Raw genomic sequence first — 13,097 nt, 5'->3', positions numbered from 1 at the left:
AAGAAGCACTGGGAGCAGAGCGCATCATTTGGACCTGGGGTTCCTGTGCAAAGAAGCTCCTAGTCCAGGGGAAGATTAATGAGAAGGACCTTCCTCCAGAGCCAATAGAGAGAGAAAGACTTCCCCTGGAGCTGATGTCCTGAATTTGAACTTCTAGCCTACTAGACTGTAAGAAAATAAATTTCTCTGTGTTAAAGCCAACGACTTGTGGTATTTCTGTTATAGCAGCACTAGATGATTAAGACACTGTCATAATTCTCTTCATTTGTATCGGGTAAATTGTAATGTCCCTTGTTTCATTTCTTATTGTGGTTACTTGCATCTTGTCTCTTTTTTTCTTTGCCAGTCTGGCGAAAGCTTTGTCAATTTTATTGATCTTTTCAAAGAACCAGCTTCTGGTTTTATTGACTCTCTGTTGTTTGTTTTCAATTTTATTTATTTATGCTATGATCTTTGATATTTCTTTTCCTATGGTAGGTTTAGGCTTAGTGTGCTCTTCTCTTTCTAATTCCTGGAATTGTCCAGTTAGGCTGTTGATTTGAGGTCTTTTTTTTCATGTTTGCCATAAGTTTCCCCCTGAGTACTGCCTTTGCTGTATCCCATAAATTTTGGTATGTTGTACTTTCATTTTCATTTGACTTGAAGAATTTCGTGATTTCTCTTTTGATTTCTTCCTTGACCCATTGGTAGTTTAATAGTGTGTTATTTAATTTTTATATGTTTGTATATTTTCTAGTTTTTGTTTTTTCTGTTACTGATCTCTAGCTTCACTCCGTTGTGGTCAGAGAGAATATTTTGTATGATTTCAATCTTTTTAAAATTTATCAAGACATACTTTGTGACTTAACCTGTCATCTGTCCTAGAGAATGATCCATATGCACTGGAGTAGAATGTATATTGTGCTGTTTTGGGTAGAGTGTTGTATATATGTTTAAGTCTGTTGTTATTGTAAGGTGCTGCTGAGTCGGTTCTGACTCATATCAAACCTATGCACAAAAGAATGAAACACTGGCCAGTCCCGTGCCATCCTCACAATTGTTGCTATGTTTGAGCCCATTGTTGAAGCTACTGTGTCAATCCATTTCATTAAGGGTGTTTCCGTTTTTTGGTGAGACTCAACTTTACCAACCATAATGGCCTTCTCCAGGGACTGATCCCTCCTGATAACATGTCCAAAGTATGTGAAATGTTGTATCACCATCATTGCTTCTAAAAGCATTCTGGTTGTACTTTTTCCAAGACAGATTTTTTCATTCTTTTCGCAGTTCACGGTATATTCAGTATTCTTCTCCAAGACCACAATTCAAAGGCATCAACTTTTCTTATGTCTTTCTTATTCATCATCCAGCTTTCACATCCATATGAGCTAACTGAAAACACTGTGGTTTGGGTCAGGTGTACCTTACTCCTCAAAGTGACATCTTTGCTTTTCAACACTTTAAAGAGGTCTTTTGCAACAGATTTGCCCAGTGCCATGCGTCTTTTGATTTCTTGACTGCTGATTCCATGGGTGTTGATTGTGGATCCAAGTAAACTGAAATCCTTGACAACTTCAATCTTTTCTCCATTTATCATGATGTTGCTTATTTGTCCAATTGTGAAGATTTTTGTTTTATGTTAAGGTGTAATCCATACTGAAGGCTGTGGCCTTTGATCTTCATCAGTAAGTGCTTCAAGTCCTCTTCACTTACAGCAAGCAAGGTTGTGTCATCTGCATAATACAGGTTATTAATGAAACTTCCTCCAATCGTGATGCCCCAGTCTTCTTAATATAGTCCAGCTTCTGCAGCTTGGACCTCTTCCTTCAGGACCGTCAGTTCTTGATCATAGGCTACCTCCTGAAGTAGTTGAATGTCAACCAATTCTTTTTGGTGCAGTAACTCTGTGTATTCCATGCATCTTCTTTGGATGCTTCCTGCATCGTTTAGTATTTTCCCCATAGAATTCTTCAGTATTGAACTAAAGGCTTGAATTTTTTCTTCAGTTCTTTCAGCTTGAGAAATGCTGAGCATGTTCTTCACTTTTGGTTTTCTATCTCCAGATCTTTGCACATTTCATTATAATACTTTGGCTCCTCAAGCCATCCTTTGAAATCTTCTGTTCAGCTCTTTTACTTCATCATTTCTTCCATTTGCTTTAGCTCTCTACGTTCAAGAGCAAGTTTCAGAGTCTCTTCTGACATCCATTTAGTTCTTTTCTTTCTTTCCTCTCTTTTTAAGGACCTCTTGCTTTCTTCATGGATGATGTCCTTGATGTCATTCCACAACTTATCTGGTTATTAGTGTCCAATGCTTCAAATCTATTCTTGAGATGGTCTCTAAATTCACATGGGGTATACCGAAGGTCATACTTTGGCTCTCATGGACTCATTCTAATTTTCTTCAGCTTCAGCTTGAATTTGCATATGAGTAATTGAGGGTCTGTTCCACAGTCAGCCCCTGGCCTTGTTCAAACTAAAGATATTGAGTTTCTCCATCGTCTCTTTCAATCTTATCCCTGTTTATTACATCTGGCAGGTTCCATGTGTATAGTCATGATTTATGTTGTTGAAAAAAGGTATTTGCAGTGAATAAGTCATTGGTCTTGCAAAATTCTGTCATGCACTCTCCAGCATTGTTTCTATCACCAAGGCCATATTTTCAAACTACCAATCCTTCTTCTTTGTTTCCAGCTTTTGCATGCCAATCACCAGTAATTATCAATGCATCTTGATCGCATGTTTGGTCAACTTCAGACTGCAGAAGTTGGAAAAAATCTTCAGTTTCTTCATCTTTGGCATTAGCAATTGGTGTGTAAATTTGAATAATAGTCAAATTAACTGGTCTTCCTTGTAGACATATGGATATTATCCTATCACTGACAGCATTGTACTTCAGGATAGATCTTGAAATGTTCTTTTTGACAATGAATGCAACACTATTCCTATTCAATTTGTCATTCCTGGCATAACAGACCATATGATTGTCTGATTCAAAATGGCGATACCAGTCCATTTCTGCTCACTAATGCCTAGGATATTGATCTTTATGCATTCCATTTCATTTTGACAATTTTCAACTTGCCTAGACTCATATTTCGTATATTCCATATTGTGATTGATTATTAGTGGATATTTGCAGCTGTTTCTTCTCATTTTGAGTTGTGCCACATCAGCAGATAAAGGTCCTGAAAGCTTGATTCCATCCACGTCATTAAGGTCAAGTCTACTTGGAGGAGGCAGCTCTTCCCCAGTTGTATTTTGAGTGCCTTCCAACTTGAGGGATTCATCTTCTGGCACTATCAGACAATGTTTCACTGCTATTTATAAGATTTTCACTGACTAATTTTTTTCAGAAGTAGATTGCCAGGTCCTTCTTGATAGTCTGTTGTAGTCTGCAAGCTCAGCTGAAGCCTGTCCACCATCAGTATCCCTGTTGTTATCTGAATACCAGTGGCATAGCTTCCAGCACACAGCAACATGCATGCCCCCACAGTACAAAAAAACCAACAGGCGCGTGGAGGCTCACAGTGTTACTGCACTTGATCTTTTGGGGGGTCCTTTGTTTTTTTTTTTTTTTTTGTCTGTGACTGTTTGCTTCTCTCTCACTGCATTCAGAGTTCTCTCTTTGTATTTACTTTTTGAGAGCCTAACTATGATGTATCATGATGTAGACATCTTTGGGTTTATTGTGTTCGGGGTTTTTTGAGTTTCTTGGATTTGTAAATTCATGTTCTTCATTCGCTTGGGGAAATTTCTGTCATTATTTCTTCAAATATTGTTTCTGTTCCTTTTCTCTCATATCCTTCTGGAAATCCCATGATGCATATTAAGTGTCCTGTTCTTTTCCCATAATTTCATTAAACTGTGCTGAGCCTTCTTGAGCCTATGCTTTATTGCTCTTCAGCCTCTGTAATTTTAACTATCTTACCCTCTAATTCTTTAATTCCCACCACCCATCTGTCAGTTTCTCATACTGTGGTGGTTTGCATATTACTGTCATGCTGGAAGCTATGACAACAGTATTTCAAGTACCAACAAGGTCACCCATGGTGGACAGGTTTCAGCAGAGCTTCCAGACTAAGACAGACTAGGAAGAAGGACCTGGCAGACAACTTCTGAAAAAACTGGCCAGTGAAAACCTTATAAAGCAGTAGAGTCTGCTATAGTGCTGGAAGATGAGCCCCTCAGGTTAGAAGACACTCAAAATTTAACTGGGGAAGAGCTACCTCCTCGAAGTTGATTTGACCTTAATAATGCAGATGGAGTAAATCTTTCAGGACCTTCATTTGCTGATATGGCACAACTCGAAATGAGAAAAACAGATGCAAACATCCATTAATAGTTGGAATATGGAATGTACAAAGTATAAATCTAGGAAAATTGGAAGTCATCAGAAATGAAATGGAATGCATAACTATCGATATAGGATGGCAAGACTACGTCCCACATACTTTGGACGTGTTATCAGGAAGGATCAGTCCCTGGAGAAGGACATCATGCTTGGTAAAGTAGAGGGTCAGCAAAAAAGAGGAAGACCCTCAACAAGATGGGTTGACACAGTGGGTGCAACAATGGGCTCAAGAATACCAATAATTGTGAGGATGCTATAGGACCAGTCAGTGTTTCATTCTGTTGTGCTTTAGGGTTGCTATGAGTGGGAACTGACTCGATGGCACCTAACAACGTAACGACAAGCATTAGTGAGCTGAAATAGACTGGTATTGGCCATTTAGAATCAGATAATCATATGATCTACTATGTCAAGAATGACAAATTGAGGTGGAATGTCATCACATTCATTATCAAAAATAGTATTTCAAGATCTATCCTGAAGTACAATGCTGTCAGTAACAGGATAATATCTATAAGCCTACAAGGAATCCAGTTAATATGAATATAATTCAAATTTACAACCAACCTCTAGTGCCAAAGATGGAGAAATTGAAGATTTTTTCCAACTTCTGCAGTCTGAAATTGATCAAACATGCAATTAAGATGCATCAATAATTACTGGTGATTGGCATGTAAAAGTTGGAAACAAAGAAGGATTGGTAGTTCGAAAATATGGCCTTGGTGATAGAAACAATGCTGGAGATTGCATGGTAGAGTTTTGCAAGACCAATGACTTCTTCATTGCAAATACCTTTTTTCAACAACATCAACGATGACTATACACGTGGACCTCGCCCGATGAAATACACAGGAATCAAACTGACTACATCTGTGGAAAGAGATGATGGAAAAGCTCAATATAATCAGTCAGAACAAGGCCAGGGACCAACAGCAGAATAGACCATCAATTGCTCATATGCAAGTTCGAGTTGCATATGAATACCAGTGGACTGTATGACAAAGCACGCAGTATCAGGATTGGAGGAAGACTCATTAACAAACTGCAATATGCAGATGACACAACCTTGCTTGCTGAAAGCGAAGAGGACTTGCAGCACTTACTTCAGCCTTCAGTAAGGATTATGCCCCAACATAAAACAAAAATCAACACAACTGGACCAATAAGCAACATCACGATAAATGGAAAATATCCTGAGGTTGTCAAGAATTTCATTTTACTTGGATCCATAATGTCCATGGAAGCAGCAGTCAAGAAATCAAGTGATACATTGCGTTGGCCAAATCTGCTGCAAAAGACTCGTTTGAGGTTTTAAAAAGCAAAGTTATCACTTTGAGGGCTAAGGTGCACCTGACCCAAGCCATGGTATTTTCATTTGTCGCATATGCATGCGAAAGCTGGGCAGTGAAATACGGAAGACTGAAGAATTGATGCCTTTGAATATGGTGTTGGCAAAGAATGTTGTATATGCCATGGACTGGCAGAAGAACGAACAAATCTGTCTTGAAAGAAGTACAGCCAGAATGCTCCTTAGAATCAAAGTGGCGTGACTTTGGACATGTTATCAGGAGGGACTAGTCCCTGGAGAAGGACAACAAAAAAGAGGAAACATTTCAAAAAGATGAATTGACACAGTGGATGCAACAATGGGCTCAGATATAACAGTGATTGTGAGAATGTGGTAGGACCAGGCATTGTTTGATTCTGTTGTACGTACGTTGCTATGAGTTGGAACCTACTCTACAGCACCTAACAAAAACAACATATTTTCAAATTTCTTAGACCATAAAGTAGCACTTAATAGTCTTATATTGTCTTCAGTACCTGTGGATTATTCCTATAATTATGTATTTTTACTTTCTTGCTCATTTCCTTAGTTGTGCTTGCCAGCCAAGGAGTTACCCCCGTTTTATTTGACTTTTTAAATAAATAATAAAATTTCGTTTTATCATTATATCACTTTATTTTCTCTCTTTTGGTTAATTTTGCTGTTCTTTTCCTATTTTCTTAAGTTGAATTTTCAGTTTATTTATTTTGTATTTTTCATTAATACAAATATTTAGGGCTTTTTTTTTTTCAGTACACCTTTTTTTTTCTTACAGGTTTTAATAGTTTTCCTACCCATTAAACTCTCTATTTTTAAGTTTTATTTTATATTTCCTCTCTGGTTCTAGGATTATTTAGAAGAATGTTTCTTATTTAGTAGGATTTTCAGATTGTTGGGGACATTGTAATCTGCTGATTTCTAGTTATAAAGGATCAAATCATAGAATATGGCCTGTAAATTCTCTAATTTATAGAATTTGTTAAATTTTTCTTTGTATTTGAATACATTACTAACTTTTTAAAATCTTCTGTGAACATAGGGGAAGAGTGAATAGGGTCTGGTTGTAGGAAATTAAATTCTTTAGATTTAATTGAGCCATTTCTTACAAGATACAGATTGGTGACGTGAGACCACATGCCCATAGAGACCACACGTGCACACACAAACACGCACTAAAAATTTAGGTTAAGTTCTAAATTAAATCCCCAGAGGTATAAATTTCCATCAGCAGTCAGGGGTCAGGGAGCAGAGGCAAATAATCGCAACGTGGTTGAGCCTAGCTTGGGGCTCCCAGGGTCACAAAAGTATATAGTTGCCATGATCCTCCTCCTACTAGGAAAGGTCTTGCCCAATTTGGGATGCTGTTAGGGTCAAATCCCTTTTATACTCCCGGATTATGTATAAGAAAGCAATTACACCAACTATCTTGGCATTTCAATTTAAAAGAACATTTATAAACATCACACCCCCAGGATTCTGGAACCAAATGATGTGTCAGCCAATTCATGTGTTTGTGAACCAAAAGTCTGTGCCTTGAGGTGTCAGAACAATAGCTCTGCCTCTAGCTTCTTAGCATGCTGGAAAGCTCATTTCCCATGGTCTGCTTCCTGAGTTTGATTTAGACCTTTTTATTCCCCCGTAGTTGTTTGATGAGAGATCAGATATTCAGCCACTTCAGAACACTAAAAGAAATGAAATGTTTACATAGATACAATTTAAAACAGGGACAGAGATATCAAGTATGTAGGACTAAATCTAACAAAAGATTAGCAAGACATCTGTGGATAACACTGTCAAATCTTAATAAGAGAAATTAAAAAAGAGTATTAAAAATGGAGAGATATACCACATTAATGAATTGCAAAATTCAATACTGTAAAGATGCTGATTCCTCCCAAGTAGACATATACATTCTATACAATCCTAATCAAAATCCCAACTGGTTTTTCTTTTAAGGTTGCGGGGGAGGATGGGGAGGGTGAGAAGCTAATTATATTTATAAATTCATTTTAGGGCCAAGAATATTTAAGCCTCTTGAGGAAGAACAAGGCGGGAAGACTTGCTCTCCAGATGTCAAGATTTAAAAGTTATATTAATTAATACAGTGTGGTACTAGAGAAGGACAGACACTAGACCAATGGAATGAAGTAAAGTGACCAGAAAGATGTAGGCATATGAGGACATTGATTTATGACACAGGTGGTGCTGCTGAGCAGAAGGGAAAGGATGGTCTTTTCAGAAAATAGTACTGGGATAACTGGAAATCCACACGAGGAAAATAAAATTCAATTTATATCTCACACCGTACATAAAAATCAGTCACAGGTGGATTATGGACCTAAATTTAAAATGCAAAACATAAGACTTCTCAGTGATGATATAAGAGAACATTTTTATAAGGCACGAAAAACATTAACCAGAAAAGAAAAAAATTGGTAAGTTGCACTTTGTCATTCATTAGCATTAGACTACATTGTTCATCAAAATTTGGCAACACTGTTTATCAAAAGATAAATTGGACTATCTACTTCATCAGAAGACATCATTAGGTGAGTGAAAAGGCAAACCACAGAATGGAAGAAAGTATTTGCAATACACACATTTTGACAAGGAAACCCTGGTGGTGCAGTGGTTAAGAGCTACAGCTGCTGATCAGAAGGTCAGCAGTTCAAATCCACCAGGGGCAGTTGTATTCTGAATATATAACGAAGTACTACAAATCCATAGAAAAATGAGTAAAGGTCTTGAACACGCACTTCACAAAAGAAAAGTCCTAATGGTCAAAAACTGTGAAAAGATGTTCCACCTTATTAATAATCAAAAAATACAAATTAAAACCACAGTGAGATACTGCACATGGAAATTATTGGCAGAAATTTTGAAGTCTGACAATGTCACATGGGAATTGGACTTACTGCTTGAACCCAGAGGGCCAGGGGTCATTGATATAATTTTTAATTTCCAGTGGCACTTCAACAATGTCCCCAGAATTCCTAAGAATTTAATGGTTTCAGTTTAACTATCTGTATGCACACCTTATAATGCAAATGGTTCTCATTTTTTTAATCAAATTAGCATCTATTCAGGCAAGAAAGACATCATAACTTCAAACCTGTAATATTTTCTGTGCAGTTCCACCTACTGTTATTTCTTCCAAGATTCTCCAGGCTCATGAAGGACTCGGAAGCCTGGAGATCACGGGCCCACCTCACCCTTAGCTGCCTTTAGACTGAGTTCAACTTTCTGAGCATGTCCTCACCTAAAACCCACTTCTGCTCCATTTCGTTTCTTTCTCTTCTGCCAACTAGGCATTGAAGAGCATGGCTTTCTCTTAGGTAGGTTCATTCTGACTTCTTTCCCCATCTCTGGGTTCCAGGGCTTCAGATTCATGATCATTGTAAGTTGCCATCAAGTTGGCTCTGACCCATAGCGACGCTATGTATAACAAAACAAAGTGTTGCCCAGTCCTGTGCCATCACGGTTATTGGAAAATTCAAGTTAATTGTTGCAGCTGTTGTGCCAATCCATCTCACTGAAGGTTCCCCTCATTTTTGTTTACCCTCCACTTTACCAAACATCATGTCCTTGTCTAGCAATTGGTCTTTCCTGACAGCATGTCCAAAGCAAGCAAGCAGAAGTCTCACCATCCTTCCTTCTAAAGAGCATTCCAATTTTGTTTCTTCTAAGAGTAATTTGTTCTTCCAGAAGGCCATGATATATGCAATATTCTTCACCAACGCCACAGTTTGAATGTGTTGATTCCTCTCCTTTTTTCATTGTCCAGCTTTTGTGTGCATATGCGTCAACTGAAAATGCCATAGCTTGGGTCAGATGCACCTTAGTCATCAAAGTGACATTTTTTGCTTTTTAGAACTTTAAAGAGGTCTATTGCAACAGATTTGCCCAAGAAATCATCTGATTTCTTGACTGTTGCTTCCATGGGCATTGATTGTTGATTCAAGTACAATGAAATCTTTGACAACTTCAGTTTCTTCACCATTTATCATGATGTTGTTTATTGGTCCAGTTGTGAGAATCTTCATTTTCTTTACATTCTGATGTAATGCATATTGAAGGCCGTAATCTTTGACCTTCAACAGTAAGTGCTTCAAGTCATCTTCATTTTCAGCAAGCAAAGTTGTGTCATCCAAATATTACAAGTTGTTAATTATTCTTCCTCCAATCCTAATGCCGTGTTCTCCTTGTAGCCTGGCTTCTCGGATTGTTTGCTCAACATATAGATTTAATAAGTAAGGTGAAAGAATGCAACCCTGCTGCACACCTTTTTGAATACTGAACCATGCAGTATCTCCTTGTTCTGTTCAAATGACTGCCTCTTGATCAGTGTACACGTAGTACACAAGCACAATTACCATACTTTTACCCAAATAAATGAGTCCCTTCTACATATTTTTGCCAACTGTACCCTCCCCCGGTGAGATATTTTCACAAATGCTGCTGTGCCAATTTTTTTACGTGTTGCTGTAAAAAAATTAGCATAGCACACTTACGAAAATACGTCACACGAGGATGGCATGGTTGGCAAACAAAGAAGGTGCACATTATTTGCCTAAAAATAAGTGTTCTGGAATTCCTATTCTTTATAACATTACCTATAATTTATTATGATCTACATAGTTGGATGCTTTGCATAGTCAATAAAACACAGGTAAACATCTTTCCAGTATTCTCTGCTTTCAACCAAAATCCATCTGACATCAGCAATGATATCCCTCAGTCCATATCCTCTTCTGAATCCAGTTTGAACTTCTGGCAGTTCCCTGAGGATGTATGGCTGCAGTCATTTTTTAATGATCTTTGTTAAAATTTTGCTAACGTGATATGTGCTAGCATGTGATAATTTCCACATTCAGTTTGATCAACTTTCTTTGAAATGGGCACCTTGGATCTCTTCCAATTTATTGGCCAGGAGCTGTCTTTCAAAGTTCTTGACATAGATGTGTGAGCGCTTGCAGTATTGCATCAATTTGTTGGAATATCTCAGTTGGTGTTCTGTCAATTCCCAGAGCCTGGTTTTTTGCCAGCGCCTTCAATGCAGCTTGAATGTCTTCCTTCAAAACCAGTGTTTCTTGGTCATGCTGCTTCCTAAAATGGTTGAATATTAACCAATCCTTTTTGGTACACTGATTCTGTGTATTTCTTTCATCTTCTTTTGATGCTTCCTGCACCATTTCTGTCCTAGTACGTGGTTAATTTTGAAAAATTTTTCATGTGTGCAAGCTTTTTATTCAAGCTATATTTGAATCTATATCATGTATTATTCTTGTCTGCTTGCTTTACTAGAAAAGCTACAAGTTTTTTGTTAGTTTTAATACATATTATCTATTTATTCTCTTATTTTTTACCAGAATGTCTCTTTGTCTCATCTAACGCTTTTTATCTGTAAATTTGCTTTACTTGATGTTAAACTGATACCCTGGCTTTCTGTTACTTGATATTTGCCTGGAATGTCATTTTTCAGCTGTTTATTTTCAACCTTTCCTTATCTTTTTATATTAAATGTGATCCTTGTAAGTAATTTATCATCAGATATTATTTTATTATTCAATTTAAGAATCTCTGCCTTTTGAGCAGTAAGTTTAACCCATTTAGTTTTTTTAAATTACTGTCATAACTGTACTTTTTTGTGTTATGCATTTTATTTGCATCTATTTTTTTCCTTTATTGCCTTCTTTTGCCTAATTAACTTTTTTCTAAAGGTTTAAAAGTTATACATTCTACTTTTATTCGTGTTGCAGTTAACCCTACCCTATTAAAACCTATATTTAGGTTTTCTTCTGTATTATTTTTAAAACTTATCAGTAACAATATTTTATTCTGACAAAGATATGTATCTTAGTATGCTCTCATCTTCTCCCTTGCTGCTTAGCCTCAATCATATTTTTGTTGCTATTGCTTATTATTCAACAATTAACTTTTTTATTTATGCACATACATTCACTTATCTTTTGATGAAACAGTACTTTATCAAAGACTGTTTTCAAGAAAGGTTTTGTGTGATGAATCTCCTGAGGCCTTGAGTGCCTGAAAATGTTTACGCAATATACTTAAATTTTAGTTTAGCGGAATAAAACTTTTGGATCCTAATTATCTTCCTTGTACACTTTGAAACCATTTCCCCATTGTCTTGTTGCCTCTTGTTTTCATGCCCCTAAGGAATTTCCTTGACTTGATCTTCTGTCATCCTAACTCATTCTTCACATGAATCTACTCCGTTAATCAACATTCAGTGTTTTATTTTTCATTCCAGATTAGCTCTTTGTCATTATTATTATTGCACATTCTAGTACTTTATCACTTGGAAAATATTCAATAGGCTTATTTTAAATTCTTGTCCTCTGTGGTACGTTTATTCTCCTTCCTCTGGTGAAGATCCTTGGTTGACTTTCTTTAACAGTGCTTGCACTTCTCATGTGTTTCCTAAAGTTTCCCTGTGAGCTCATAGTGCCTTGTGATTATCAGCCAATTTTTGTTGTTGTTCGCTGCCATCGAGTCAGCCCCTGACTCAGGGTGGCCCCATGCCCAACGGAATCAGACCATTGTGATCCACAGGATTTTCACTGCCTTAATTTTTTCAGAAGTAGATAGCCAGAACTTAGTAGTATATATCAGGGGAAAGCGACAAAAGCAAGGGCTCTGGTTTATGCCTCTCCAAGTGAAAGTTGAGACAAAGTGCCTGCAAGCTGGAGAGCTTTGAATGTTTTAATCTGGGCTCAAAACATTCCCTACTTGCTTCTTCTCCACAGTTGGCTTCACTCCTTAGGGAACCTCTCAGCACCTCTGTTCTAGGAATTGCTCATTTCCGGGGACTGCTGCCCTCTTTTCTAACTGCTTAACTCATTGGGTGTGTTGTAAAGAGAAAGGAGGGATGGCTCAGGGGCTGGGCAGCCCACCACAGTCATTGCTATTGTGCCCCCTCCAGCTGCGCTCCAGAACTGCCCATGAAACCTAGCCCACTCCCACTCTACCCATAGAACCTAGTCCACTCCATCTTACTTCCGGAACTTAGTCCACTCCCACTCTACCCAGGGAACCTTGCACACTCCCACTCTACCCAGGGAAACTAGTCCACTCCTACTCTACCCATGGAACCTAGTCCACTCCACTCTACCTATGGAACTTAGTCCACTCCCACTCTACCCAGGGAACCTAGCCCACTCCTACTCTACCCATGGAACCTAGTCCACTCCACTCTACCTATGGAACTTAGTCCACTCCCACTCTACCCAGGGAACCTAGCCCACTCCTACTCTACCCATGGAACCTAGTCCACTCCACTCTACCTATGGAACTTAGTCCACTCCCACTCTACCCAGGGAACCTAGTCCACTCCTACTCTACCCATGGAACCTAGTCCACTCCACTCTACCTATGGAACTTAGTCCACTCCCACTCTACCCAGGGAACCTAGCCCACT

At 38.0% G+C, this 13,097-nt stretch overlaps 1 protein-coding gene across 5 annotated transcripts in view; it reads left to right on the top strand.

Moving 5' to 3' along the window:
- Positions 1-13,097, top strand: part of OTUD7A (OTU deubiquitinase 7A) — a 390,159-nt gene that overhangs the window by 261,197 nt on the left and 115,865 nt on the right. The window lies entirely within an intron of this gene.

Source organism: Elephas maximus, chromosome 13, assembly GCF_024166365.1.
Source record: "Elephas maximus indicus isolate mEleMax1 chromosome 13, mEleMax1 primary haplotype, whole genome shotgun sequence".
Taxonomy (NCBI): Eukaryota; Metazoa; Chordata; class Mammalia; order Proboscidea; family Elephantidae; genus Elephas; species Elephas maximus.
This window is presented reverse-complemented; position numbering and strand designations above follow the sequence as displayed.